Source organism: Oncorhynchus nerka, linkage group LG20, assembly GCF_034236695.1.
Source record: "Oncorhynchus nerka isolate Pitt River linkage group LG20, Oner_Uvic_2.0, whole genome shotgun sequence".
Lineage (NCBI taxonomy): Eukaryota > Metazoa > Chordata > Actinopteri > Salmoniformes > Salmonidae > Oncorhynchus > Oncorhynchus nerka.
The window spans coordinates 54,177,366-54,191,190 of record NC_088415.1 but is presented as its reverse complement, the minus strand read 5'-3'; the positions used below and the strand labels follow the sequence as shown (position 1 = coordinate 54,191,190).

General features: G+C 43.5%; 1 pseudogene; it reads left to right on the top strand.

Moving 5' to 3' along the window:
- Window positions 1-786: 786 nt before the first annotated feature.
- LOC115101546 (proteasome subunit beta type-5-like) overlaps window positions 787-13,825 on the top strand; it is a 33,105-nt pseudogene continuing 20,066 nt past the window's right edge.

Genomic DNA, 13,825 nt, shown 5'->3' with positions numbered 1-13,825 from the left:
TACCATCATTACTTTAAGGCATGAATGTCAGCCAATCCAGTTCATTTCAAAAACTTTTAACGTTTTTTAAAGTGCAGTCGCAAAAACCATCAAGCGCTATGATGAAACTGGCTCTCATGAGGACCGCCACAGGAATGAAAGACCCTAACAGGCGCATCTCAACATCAACTGTTCAGAGGAGACTGTGTGAATCAGGACTTCATGGTCGAATTGCTGTAAAGAAACCACTACTAAAGGACACCAATAAGAAGAAGAGACTTGCTTGGGCCAAGAAACACAAGCAATGGACATTAGACTGGTGGAAATGTGTCCTTTGGTCTGGAGTCCAAACTGGAGATTTTTGGTTCCAACCGATGTGTCTTTGTGAGACACGATGTGGGTGAACAGATTATCTCTGCATGTGTATTTCCCAACGTAAAGCATGGAGGAGGAGGTGTGATGGTGTGGGGGTGCTTTGCTGGTGACACTGTCTGTGATTTATTTAGAATTCAAGGCACACTTAACCAGCATGGCTACAAAAGCATTCTGCAGCGATACCCCATCCCATCTGGTTTGTTTTTCAACAGGACAATGACCCAAAACACACCTTCAGGCTGTGTAAGGACTATTTGACCAAGAAGGAGAGTGATGGAGTGCTGCAGCAGATGACCTGGCCTCCACAATCACCCGACTTCAAACAAATTCAGATGGTTTGGGATGAGTCGGACCGCAGAATGAAGGAAAAGCAGCCAACAAGTGCTTAGCAAATGTGGGAACTCCTTCAAGACTGTTGGAAAAGCATTCCTCATGAAGCTGTTTGAGAGTGTGAGTGTGCAAACCTGTCATCACGTCAAATGGTGGCTATGGTGGTTACTAAACTCAGCAAAAAAAGAAAAGTCCTCTTTTCAGGACCTTGTCTTTCAAAGATAATCCAAGATAATCCAAAAATTCAAATAACTTCACAGATCTTCATTGTAAAGGGTTTAAACACTGTTTCCCATGCTTGTTCAATGAACCATAAACAATTAATGAACATGCACCTGTGGAACGGTCGATAGGACACTAACAACTTACAGACGGTAGGCAATTAAGGTCACAGTTATGAAAACGTAAGACACCAAAGAGGCCTTTCTACTGACTCTGAAAAACACCAAAAGAAAGATGCCCAGGGTCCCTGATCATCTGCGTGAACGTGCTTTAGGCATGCTGCAAGGAGGCATGAAGACTGCAGATGTACCAGGGCAATAAATAGCCATGTCTGTACTGTGAGATGCCTAAAACAGCGCTACAGGGAGACAGGATGGACAGCTGATCGTCCTCGCAGTGGCAGACCACGCATAACAACACCTGCACAGGATCGGTACATCCGAACATCACACCTGCAGGACAGATACAGGATGGCAACAACAATTGCCCAAATTACACCAGGAATGCACAATCCCTCCATCAGTGCTCAGACTGTCCGCAGTAGGCTGAGAGAGGCTGGACTGAGGGCTTGTAGGCAGGTCCTCACCAGACATCACCGGCAACAACGTCGCCTATGGGCACAAACCCACCGTCGCTGGTCCAGACAGGACAGGCAAAAAGTGCTCTTCACTGACGAGTCATGGTTTTGTCTCACCAGGGGTGATGGTCGGATTTGCGTTCATCGTCGAAGGAATGAGCGTTACACAGAGGGCTGTACTCTGGAGTGGGATTGATTTGGAGGTGGAGGGTCCGTCATGGTCTGGGGTGGTGTGTCACAGCATCACGGGACTGAGCTTGTTGTCATTACAGGCAATCTCAACGCTGTGTGTTACCAGGAAGACATCCTCCTCCCTCATATGGTACCCTTCCGGCAGGCTCATCCTGACATGACCCTCCAGCATGACAATGCCACCAGCCATACTGCTCATTCTGTGCTTGATTTCCTGCAAGGCAGGAATGTCAGTGTTCGGCCATGGCCAGTGAAGAGCCCGGGTCTCAATCCCATTGAGCATGTCTGGGACCTGTTGGATCGGAGGGTGAGGGCTAGGGCCATTCCCCCCAGAAATGTCCGGGAAATTGCAGGTGCCTTGGTGGAAGAGTGAGGAAACATCTCACAGCAAGAACTGGCAAATCTGGCACAGTCCATGAGGAGGAGATGCACTGCAGTACTTAATGCAGCTTGTGGCCACATCAGATACTGACTGTTACTTTTGATTTTGACCCCCCCTTTGTTCAGGGACACATTATTCAATTTCTGCTAGTCACATGTCTGTGGAACTTGTTCAGTTTATGTCTCAATCTTGTTATGTTAATAGAAATATTTACACATGTTAAGTTTGCTGAAAATAAATGCAGAGTGCGTTTCTTTTTTTCCTGAGTTCATATGATTCAATATGTGTTATTTCATAGTTTGTCTTCACTATTATTCTACAATGTAGAAAAGTAAAAATAAATTAAAAACCCTTGAATGAGTCGGTGTTCTAAATCTTTTGATCGATAGTATACATTATCTAGCTTGTGTGCATTCGACACCTTCACTTGTTCCACATTTAATGTTACAGCCTTATTCTAAAATTGATTACATTTTAAAATGTTTTCTAATCAATCTGCACACAACATCCCATAATTACAAAGCAAAAACAGGTTTTTATAATGTTTGCACATTTATAAAAAAAAAATAGACCTTATTTACATAAGTATTCAGACTCTTTGCTTTGAGACTTGGAATTGAGCTCAAGTGCATCCTGTTTCCATTGATCATCCTTGATGTTTCTACAACTTGATTAGAGTCCACCTGTGGTAAATTCAAATGATTGGACATGATTTGGAAAGGCACACACCTGTCGATATAAGGTCCCACAGTTGACAGTGCATGTTGAAGGAATTGTCCATAAGGAATTTACCCTCAACACACAGCCAAGACAACGCAGGAGTGGCTTTGGGAATAGTCTCTGAATGTCCGTGGGTGGCCCAGCCAGAGCCCGGACTTGAACCCGATCTGACATCCTCTGGAGAGACCTGAAAATAGCTCTGCAGAGCTTGAGAGTAACTGCAGAGACGAATGGGAGAAACTCCCCAATATAGGTGTGCCAAGCTTGTAGCGTCATACCCCAAAAGACTCAAGGCTGTAATCGCTGCCAAAGGTGCTTCAACAAAGTACTGAGTAAAGGGTGTGAATACTTATGAAAATGTGATATTTCAGTTTTTTTATTTGCTGTGTCATTATGGTGTATCGTGTGTAGATTGATGAGGAAAAACAATTCAATCTGTTTTAGAATAAGCCTGTAACGTATCAAAATGTGGAAAAAGCGAATGTGTCTGAATAGTTTCCGAATGCACTGTATATCAACTTTTCAGCAGAATAAAATGCTAATTTTGTGTCGGGTTTGAATCCCTTCAACTCCCTTCGTTCTCTCCACTGTTTGAGCGCAAATCCAAGGTTTACTCTCGTCTTGGCCCGGGTTCTATCGCTTTCCCTTTTTGCCTGTCTGCTCTCCAAATTTCTAGGTTTCTTTAGCTTAGATTGAGGAGTAGTTGCTGCTAGGTCAGGTCGTTTGCCCCTCGCCTCTGCCATATCTGTCAGCTAGGTATCTCCGCTAGCTATTAGCTAGTTAGTTGAGCCCATGCCCAACAATTGGCTGTCACACCGCCTCCTCACCAATGAAAAACACGTCCCTTATTGTGTGCGCCACAAAATCTGAGAGGAAAATCTATTGTTACTGTTGCATCACATTCGAGGACCACTAGCAACTTATTGGAGCTTTTGAACATAAATACCAAATGCTTTAAGGTTTAGGAATTTAAATGCACCTTTCATCATTAATTTCCAATGGTGGATGAGTCCAAAAACGTTCTGCGATTGATTGATTTTGATGATATACCAGAAATCACCAGATCGGGTTTGCCCTGCCTAGTTAGCTAGTGTAAAGCAGCGGCAGCAATTTTTCAACTAACCTTTACATGGCGATAATTTTACTTCCTCTCAACTTGGAAGTTATCAGCGTATTCTAATCTCCCATCGTTAGTTGCAGGTGGAATGTAAGAATTTAAAACAATTATTCCGTTATTAAATAAAAACTTTTTTTGCTCCATGATGTTATCCAACAATGTGTATGCTGCCATATTGTCCATTTCAGATATTTTCTCATTGCTCGAGACCGGTGAGTGTCATTCAAAGCGATGCTTGATGTCTGAGTCGGGGTCATGTGCATCACTTTGGAGTGGACACCCACCTGTCTTGAGCAAGGAGAGAAGAAACAGACAATATGGCAGCGTGCGCATTGTTGGATTACCTCATGGAGCAAAAATGGCTGCAGAGGCTTTACACTAAACTGTAATGGGTATGGAGCGTTCACATATCACGATACTATTCTGTAGCTACATGGTCCTGTCCAGGGCTCATGTTAGTAAGTATACATTACATGCTGGCCTGCACTTTGTTCATGAGAATTTGTATCCTTCAAAAAGCTGATAAAACTCTGACGCTAGTAAGGCCACCAATCTCAAATCAAGTGCAGCTGGCCCTCCCTAACTAACCTAAAATCCCATTTGTCATCATTCCACAGTTCCAACATGGAGTCATCGTGGCAGTGGACTCTCGGGCCTCAGCTGGCGCCTACATCGCCTCCCAGACAGTGAAGAAGGTGATAGAGTTCAACCCCTACCTGCTGGGCACCATGGTTGGAGGTGCAGCTGACTGCAGCTTCTGGGAGCGCTTGCTGTCGTGTCTACGAGCTCCGCAACAAACCTCCAAGCTTCTGGCTAACATGGTATACCAGTACAAAGGCATGGGCCTCAGCATGGACACCATGGTGTGTGGCTGGGACAAGAGAGGGCCAGATTAATAGTTTCATACACACATTAGTAACCACAATAGACTTGAACCCCATTCATGCATGTATATGTTTAAACCACCATCAGCTGATCTATGTACGCACTGTTTTTCACATACTCAGACCAAGGGTAGCAATATGAGCATGATTTAGTAGCTGCTCAGAGCGTAGGATATCTTTATTGTATCATATTTCCTAATAGGAGTAGTTAGCAGTGACTGAGCAAACCTCCCCTGTCTCTGCTAAACACCGGATTAAGTACAGTTTTGTCAGCTGCCACTAGATGGCAGTGTTGCCCCACTCTTGTTTACCTGTTGTGGATTTGACTTGTGCTATTGGATACTGTGCAGTAAGAGGCAGTACATCACTGGAGATGTGCTTAAAGAGGGCTGCACAGTGACACCATAATGGTAAATCAATAGGGCTGGGACTGTGGGCCAGGGAGTGCCGGCGCGGTGATGGACGCAGGGTCTCGGCCCTTACAATTGGGTCGCATGCATAATGTTATTCTGCTTGATCGATGAGCTTTGTTCATAGAGCGGGGGAGTATGTGTGGACAATAACTGGCCCCCAGACAGCCTGGGACCTAAGTGACACGTGTTAAATCCTGCAGTCAATCAGGAGAATAATGATCTCAGTTCAATAGGAACGGCGGCAGCTACAATGCCAGTGATTGAATGGTGAGGTAAATGTCATGTAAATTAAATTAATCTCGATTAAGAGAAGGCTCATTAGCGGCTACAATGATGTCAAGCACAGTTATTCTGGTGATTGGGTGTCTTAAGCGGCACGTGAAATAAATCGAATAAAGTACAGTTAAGAGCTTGACAAATATGTAAAGCCATGATACTCATTTGGTGAAACGCTTAGTGCCTGGTTGCTAGGCAGTGAGTGCACGTACTCCACTCATAACTAGAGAACGACCAATATGTTTGTTTTTTAAAGGGCCGACGCGGACACTGATCTGTGGGTGTCAAGGAGGCCGGAGGCTTGTTATTGTTATGACACATATCCTCTTTACATTTGAACGTTTTGATGATACATTTTCCCTGAGACCACCATGTATGGATGAACAAATACATTATACAACCATACAATGGATTGGACATGGTTTTGAACTACATCATGGTAATAACTTATTTGAATGGTAAACTGGGTAAATCAAGATGGTATAGGCCTACTCACAATACAGTTGAAATCATATTCTGTAGGACTGTGTGCATGTCTTGAGTTATTGAGCTAATTTTGGTTGATTTCAGTGGTCTATGGGGCTACAGATGACTTTTTCCCTTTCATTTGTGATCATGTTAAGCCTTTGTTTTGCCAACTGACATTTATTTTCCACGACGAGTCTGGATGTCTTACATGCGAACATATTCAGTCCGTTCTGATTGGTCCCAGAAACCGCTGGGTTGGGCCAGAGCCACCCTACATGATGACGTTATCAACTTCTTATTTTGAAGTTGCACTAATGACCTCCAGGATGGCAGTTTCAGACTGAGTGTATGTAGCTAGACCAGCGGAATTAAATCCAGGGTGAGTCATCAGGGAAGTTAGCCTACTGATCAACATTTTCATAGAAGTAGCCTCTGGTCTTCTAGAGAAAAGACACTACTCACAAGTCATGTAGCCAGGCAGTTCAGCACAGCAAGGGAAAGACAAGTCATTTAGCTAACAAGTACCAGTGAATTAACAACATTTATGTTGACAGCTTTGAAATGGGAATATCTTGACTATTAGCTATCACAAATAAAGTTCTAGAGTAGTGAAGTGACATTACAGTGCCTTCGGAAAGTATTCACACCCCTTGACTTATTCCACATTTTGTTGTTCAAAATGAAAACATGTTTTTAGTATTCACACTCCTTGGTAATGACACTCCAAATTGAGTTCAAGTCCATCCATCGAGATGTCACAAAAACTTTATTGAAGTTGACACAGTGCATGTCAGAGCAGAAACTATACCATGAAGTACATTGAACTGTCCGTAGATATCCGAGAGAGAATTGCGCTGAGGCATATATCTGGGGAAGGGTATAAAACTATAGATAGATAGATAGTTTCCAAGAGCACAGAGGTCTCCATTATTGGGAAATTGAAAAAATATGTAACTACCCAGACTGCCTAGAGCTGGCCGTCCAACCAAAATGAGCAACCGGGCAAGAAGGACCTTGGTCAGGGAGGTGACCAAGAACTCAATGACCACTCTGACAGAACGACAGAGTTCCTTGGCTGAGATGGAAGAACCTACCAGAGGGACAGCAGGCACCACCAATCTGGGCTTTATGGGAGAGTGGCTAGATGGAAGACACTCCCGAGAAAAAGGCACATGACAACACGATTGGAGTTTGCAAAAAGGCACGTGAAAGACTGAGAGCATAAGGCAAAAATGTTCTGTGGTCTCATGACACAAAAATGTAACTATCCGGGTCTGAATGCAAAGTGCCATGTCCGGAGAAAAATGGGTACAGCTCATCACCCGTCTAACGCCATGCCAACCGTGAAGCATGGTGGTGGCAGCATCATGCTATGGGGATGCTTTTCAGCGGCAGGGACCGGGAGACTGGTAAGGATCGAGGGAACAATGAATGGAGCCAAATACAGGCAAATCCTTGATGAGAAGCTGCTTGGGAGTGCAAATGACCTTAGACTGGGGTGAAGATTTACGTTCCAACAGAACAATGACTGCAAGCAAACTGTCAAAACAATGCTGGAATGGCTTCAGAACAATAATGTGAAAGTCCTTGAGTGGCCCAGCCAAAGCCCAGACTTGAATCCCAAGGAAAATCTGTGGAAAGACTTGAAGATTTCTGTTCACCTCGCCTCCCCATCGAACTTAACAAAGATTGAGAAAATCTGCAAAGAATAGGGGGAGAAAATCCTAAAATCCAGATGTGAAAAGCTGATCGACATACCCAAGATGACTCAAAGTTGTCATCGCTGCCATAGGTGCTTCTACAAAGTATTGAATACATATCTAAATGAGATTTCTGTTTTTATTTTCAATAAACTTTTATAATATCAGGTATTAGAGGGGTTTCCGGGCCCATGACCCGATTTTGATATTTGAACATTCTCACTAACCCAACCACCTGAGAGAAAAAAATTAAGTAATTAACAGCCAAGATTTGTTCATTTCAAAACATTCTAACAGTATTTCTGATTTGTATTCTCAACTCACCATCATATACTTTTAATGTGGGGCTCTGGCAGTCAATTACAAATTAGTCTGACATAATTTCTTATCTCACCACCACTAATGAGACGGGTGTGCTAGACGGGGCGCTTTTCAAAGTCAGGGGGTATAGTCGACAGTGCACTGTCACATCTCCCCTGTCACATCCAACCTGGATCGATATTTGTTTTAATGCAGAGGAGAGCACTGAATCAGGACCGTGAGTTTTAATGCTCTGAGGGAGACTGCACAGCATTCCCTTTGAGTCAGGAACCAGAACTCCTCCATAGTGACCGTGAATGAGTTGTCTGCAGCATTCGGTCACATGACAGCTTGATAAACTGTGGATTTCACTTACTGGCATCTCAACTGAGCCAGGATCCCATTCAAATTGATTTCGCTGATTCGGTCACTCGTCTGTAAAAATGTATAATATTTACCTTAAAAGTCAACAGTCTGATTTTTACATCCATTGCGAATGACAACAGTTACTCTCTCAATTCAACAAAAATATTTCCAATACTCCCCCTCGATAACCACCAAGCCTGAAATAGAACATTGTCATGCTCTGATCCCATTTCTCCACATAGTTTTGCGAACAGATGTGCGTGATGTAGTTTACAATCAAAGTTACTTCCTGCATATCTCCCGAGTTCTGCGCTCAGCTCTTTTGCCGCCAGTTGCTCTCGGTGTAGCCATTATAGCTCAGTGGGTGTATCATACAATGCGTCCATATGGCAAAGGGAGACACATTCATAACTAGAGTGCAGAGGCCTGTCTGCCGTCCCGTGATAGATGGAGCTCCATCTGTGCAAAAGCCACCATTCGATCCCATGGAATCTGTTATTCGTCAATATAGCCTTGCAGCACACTGAACATCCCATGTGCCGTTTCATGTTCAGGAATCGTGAGATGGAACAATATGTTCTTGTGAATAGCGTCCCCGAACATGTAGCGAACAAAAGTCAATACATCTCGGCCCTCGCAGCTAACGTCCATTTAGAGAGCATACGGTGGGAAGTTTGAGTCGCTCAGTCAGTTTCCTCCTGATTGCTAGCTATAGCATCAATTCTTAGTTTCGCAGTGTTATCTGACAAAGGTATTGTGGAGAGTTTCTGTGCCTCTGCCTTCCCACACACTGTTTTCACTATCAATTGTGGCTGGTAATATCAAAGTCTCTGCAACAGTGTTTGGTTTCATCTTCGTGGGCTTAGCCATTCACCGTGGGAATGATTCAAGTGCAACCGTCAAGTGCGGACTTCTCCTATGACCTAAGCACGCTCTCTGGTTGAATTTTGTCTTTTAGATTTGAATCATTTTCATTTTAGATTTTTTAAATTAAGGTGTAACCACATAACAATGATTTTGAGAAGCAAAAAAGTACACTACATGACCAAAAGTATGTTGACACCTGCTCATCGAACATCTCATTCCAAAATCATGGGCATTAATATCGAGTTGGTCCCCCATTTGTTCAGCTATGGGCATTAGTGAGGTTGGGCGATTCCAATTCATCCCAAAGGTGTTCAATGGGGTTGAGGCCAGGGCTCTGGGCATGTGGGGCATTGTCATGCTGAAACAGGAAAGGGCCTACCCCACTAAGTTGGAAGCACAGAATCGTCCAGAATATTATAGTATTCTGTAGCGTTAAGATTTCCCTTCAGTGGAACTAAGGGGCCTAGCACGAACAATGAAAAACAGCCCCAGACCATTAATCCTCCACCAGAAAACTTTACAGTTTGCACTATGCATTGAGGCAGGTAGCGTTCTCCTGGCATCCGCCAAACCCAGATTCCTCCGTCTTACTGCCAGATGGAGAAGCGTGATTCATCACTCCAGAGAATGCATTTCCACTGCTCCAGAGTCCAATGGCAGCGAGCTTTACACCACTCCAGCCGACACTTGGTATTGCGCATGGTGATCTGTTCGGCCATTGGAAACCCATTTCATGAAGCTCCAGACAGTTTTTGTGCTTACTTAGCTTTCCTGAGGCCGTTTTGGAACTCGGTACTGAGTGTTGCAGACAATTTTAACACACTATGTAATTCAGCACTTGGCGGTCCCGTTCTGTGAGCTTGTGTAACCTACCACTTCGTGGCTGAGCCGTTGTTGCACTTAGACGTTTCCACTTCACAATAACATCACTTACAGTTGGCATACCATGACGGTGCCATGTTGAAAATCATTGAGCTCTTCATTAAGGCCATTCTACAGCCAGTGTTTGTCTATGGAGATTGCATGGCGGTGTGCTCGATTTTTATTTTGTATTTTTTTAAATATACTTTTTTATACCTATCAGTAATGGATGTGGCTGACATAGCCACATACGTTTGGTGCTCTCTCTCTCTCTGTGTGTGTGTGTGTGTGTATGTATATATATGTAATTATGTTGCAGCTTCAAAATATATATATATATATATATATATCTTGTCATTGTATTTTCTAACTCCATTTTCATATCAAGTGGGGGTCGTGACCCCTAGTTTGGGAACTGCTGGGGTATTGTGTGAGATTTTTTTTTTTAAATCCATTTTGTATTCAGGCTGTTTAGGGATGACCCCCATTTAGTCAATTGTTTCGTCGATAAGCTGTTGGTCGACCAAGATTTCTTTAGTGCACTTAAAGCATCAGACAAGCTCAGCGCATATAGATGATTTGATTTAAACACATAGGATGTCTAAGTAACATTTCGACCAATCGATTGGTCGAAAGAACAGACGACTCTCGGTCGACCTAGATTTATTTTTGCCCCTGTGGCTGTTACACAACAAAATGTAAGAGCCCGCTTGCAGTTTGCCAAAAGGCACCTAAAGGATTCTCAGACCATGAGAAACAAGATTCTCTTGACTGATGAAGATTGAACTCTTTGGCTTGAATGCCAAGCCTCACGTTTGGAGGAAACGTGGCACCGCTCAGCACCTGGCCAATACCATCCCTATGGTGAAGCATGGTGGTGGCAGCATCATGCCTGGGTGATGTTTTTCAGTGGCAGGGACTGGGAGACTAGTCAGGATTGAGGGAAAGATGAACGGGGCAAAGTACAGAGTTCCTTGATGAAAACCTGATCCAGAGCGCTCAGGACCTCAGACTGGGGTGAATGTTTACCTTCCAACAGGACAACGACTCTAAGCACACTGCCAAGACAACACAGCAGTGGCTTTGGGAAAGTCTCTGAACGTCCTTGAGTGGCCAAGCCAGAGCCCGGACTTGAACCCGATCAAACATCTCTGGAGAGACCTGAAAATAGCTGTGCAGCGACGCTCCCCATCCAACCTGACAGAGCTTGAGAAGGTCTGCAAAGGAGAATGGGAGCAACTCCCCAAATACAGGTGTGCCAAGCTTGTAGTGTCATACCCAAGAAGACTTGATGCTGTAATCGCTGCTAACAGTGCTTCAACAAAGTACTGACTAAAGGGCCTTTCCATTACAAGTCAAACGTTTGGATTACTTACAGTACTTACAGTACCAGTCAAACGTTTGGATACACCTACTCATTCCAGGGTTTTTCTTAATTTTCACTATTTTCTACATTGTAGAATAATAGTGAAGACATCAAAACTATGAAATAACACATGTGGAATCATGTAGTAACCAAAAACAAATGTATTTCATATTTGAGATTCTTCAAAGTAGCCACAGTTTGCCTTGATGACAGCTTTGCACACGCTTGGCATTTTCTCAACCAGCTTCATGAGGTAGTCACCTGGAATGCATTTCAATTAACAGGGGTGCCTTGTTAAAAGTTCATTTGTGGAATTTCTTTCCTTCTTTAATGCGTTTGAGCCAATCAGTTGTGTTGTGACAAGGTAGGGGTGGTATACAGAAGATAGCCCTGGTAAAATACCAAGTCCATATTATGACAAGAACAGCTGAAATAAGCAAGAGAAACAACAGAAAATTTCAAGAACTTTGAACTTTTCTTCAAGTGCAGTCGCAAAAACCACCAAGCGCTATAATGAAACTGGCTCTCATGAGGACCGCCACAGGAAAGGAAGACCCAGAGTTACCTCTGCTGCAGAGGATAAGTTAATTAGAGTTAACTGCAACTCAGATGGCAGCGCAAATAAATGCTTCACAGAGTTAAAGTAAAAAACATATCTCAACTAGGGATGCACTGATATGCTATTTTTGGCCACAACTGATATCCAATATTTTCCTTGCCAAAAAACACGCTACCAATATTGAAAATTTTAGCGGCCTTTTAAGCATCCTAGCACAGTTAAATAGTTGACACACACGCATGCGCGCGCACACTCACTCACTCACTCACTCATTACTTTGTTGGCATTTACGTATGTCCCCATTACCAGTAAAATATAATCAAAACCGTCCGTTTCCATCTTGTCCAGCTGTGTCTGTAACACTTCACATAAACCTGTTTCTTGTCTGTATCGAAGTAGCGGTCCTTGTACCTAGCATTGAGCATGGTGGCGACACAGTAAAGAGGCTCAGAGAGAATGCCACCGACTCGCTTGTTCACAGCCTCTAGTAGAGTACTCTTGCAAGATTTAACCCCACGGTCTGTCATCAGTTTTGTTGAGCAGGTGTTTCAATGACATGACAGAGGGTATCATCACGTCTGCTGCAGACGCAGTGGACGAGCTTATTTCTCGAGTCAGTTGTTCAAATGGAGCTAGGAGTGTGTTCATGTCTCCAAGTTTCAAACATGCTCTCAAATGCCATTGAGATGGCAGCAGCGGTATGAGAACCAGCACATTCTTGAGCGTGCAATACGACGTTCCTCTACGAAATCCTCGTCGACCCACTGGGGGCTGACAACGCTGGTCCAAATGTCAGTTGTGAAGCTAATAGCAGTGTATAGCAAGTAGCCCATAGCAAGTAGCTCATGGATGTGATTTTCAACAATACTCTGTAACTCCGGTAGGGCAACATCTGAAAAATATCCCCTACTTAGTAATGTGTACCGGGGCTCGAGGTGCTCAACCAGTCGGCGAAAGCCAACATCATCCACAACAGAGAATGGTTGATTGTCAAGGGCAATGAATTCCATTATCTTGGCGTTAATGGATTTCGCCTTTGAGTTGTCTCGCTGAAATTCTCTTACTCTTTCAAATGACTGCTCGACTTGAACTTGTTAGGTTGTTGGAAGTGTGCGTTTAGTTTTTCTGCTTTTGTACAAACGCTGCATATGGCCCTTTTGTTATCTTCAATTTGAAACTTCAAAATAGATCCACATTGCAGACATTGTGGGCTAGGTTAGGAATGCTGTATTTTTCTACCTAGGTTATATAGGTATGCTATGCTTTGATATCGGTTTTGCACATCGGTGTTAAACTAGACATTGGGCCAATAGCGATGTTGGCATTTGTAGCTAATATCGTCCGATTCAGATATGGTTACTAATATATCGTGCATCCCTAATCTCAACATCAACTGTTCAGAGGAGACTGCATGAATCAGACCTTTGTGGTCGAGTTGCTGCAAAGAAACCACTACTAGACATCAATAAGAAGAGGAGACTTCCTTGGGCCAAGAAACAAGAGCAATGGACATTAGACTGGTGGAAACCTGTCCTTTGGTCTGATGAGTCCAAATTTTATATTTTTGGTTCCAACCACTGTCTTAGTGAGGCACAGAGTAGGTGAACGAATTATCTCTGCAATATGTGGTTCCCACCGTGAAGCATGGAGGAGGAGGTGTGATGGTGCTTTGCTGGTGACACTGTCTGTGATTTATTTAGAATTCAAGGCACACTTAACCAGCATGGCTAGCATGGCTGCAGCGACAACATCCCTGCAGCTTAGTGGGTCTATCATTAGTTTTTCAACAGGACAATAACCCAAAACACAACTCCAGTTTATTTGAAAAAATAATCCAGAAACCTGTTTTTGCTTTGTCATTACGGGGTATT